Genomic DNA, 283 nt, shown 5'->3' with positions numbered 1-283 from the left:
TGACTTGAATCGTCATTAAACAGAATCACATGTATAAAAAATATATGCGCGTCTCATCTATTGCTTTTATAGAGTCATGAATGCGTAACACGATATTTTAAAATGGTTATCAAAACTGTTGGTGTCAAATCTCACGTCCAGTTTTCTGTTTTACCTTCATGTTTTAATATATCAGCCTGAAGCTCAGTACTTGAGATCACGTTATAAGTATATTCACGATTGTGTCGTTGTCTTGCAGGATATCGTGGTATGTTTAATTTCATCATGTAAACATATCGACACA

At 33.6% G+C, this 283-nt stretch overlaps 1 protein-coding gene across 1 annotated transcript in view; it reads left to right on the top strand.

Moving 5' to 3' along the window:
• The window catches only part of LOC119592237 (carboxypeptidase E-like), a 28,024-nt gene that overhangs the window by 6,714 nt on the left and 21,027 nt on the right, over positions 1–283 (top strand). The window lies entirely within an intron of this gene.

Source organism: Penaeus monodon, chromosome 29 (assembly GCF_015228065.2).
Source record: "Penaeus monodon isolate SGIC_2016 chromosome 29, NSTDA_Pmon_1, whole genome shotgun sequence".
In the NCBI taxonomy this organism is placed as follows: Eukaryota; Metazoa; Arthropoda; class Malacostraca; order Decapoda; family Penaeidae; genus Penaeus; species Penaeus monodon.
Note: the sequence above shows the minus strand (reverse complement) of the source record. Positions and strands in the feature narration are given on the sequence as shown.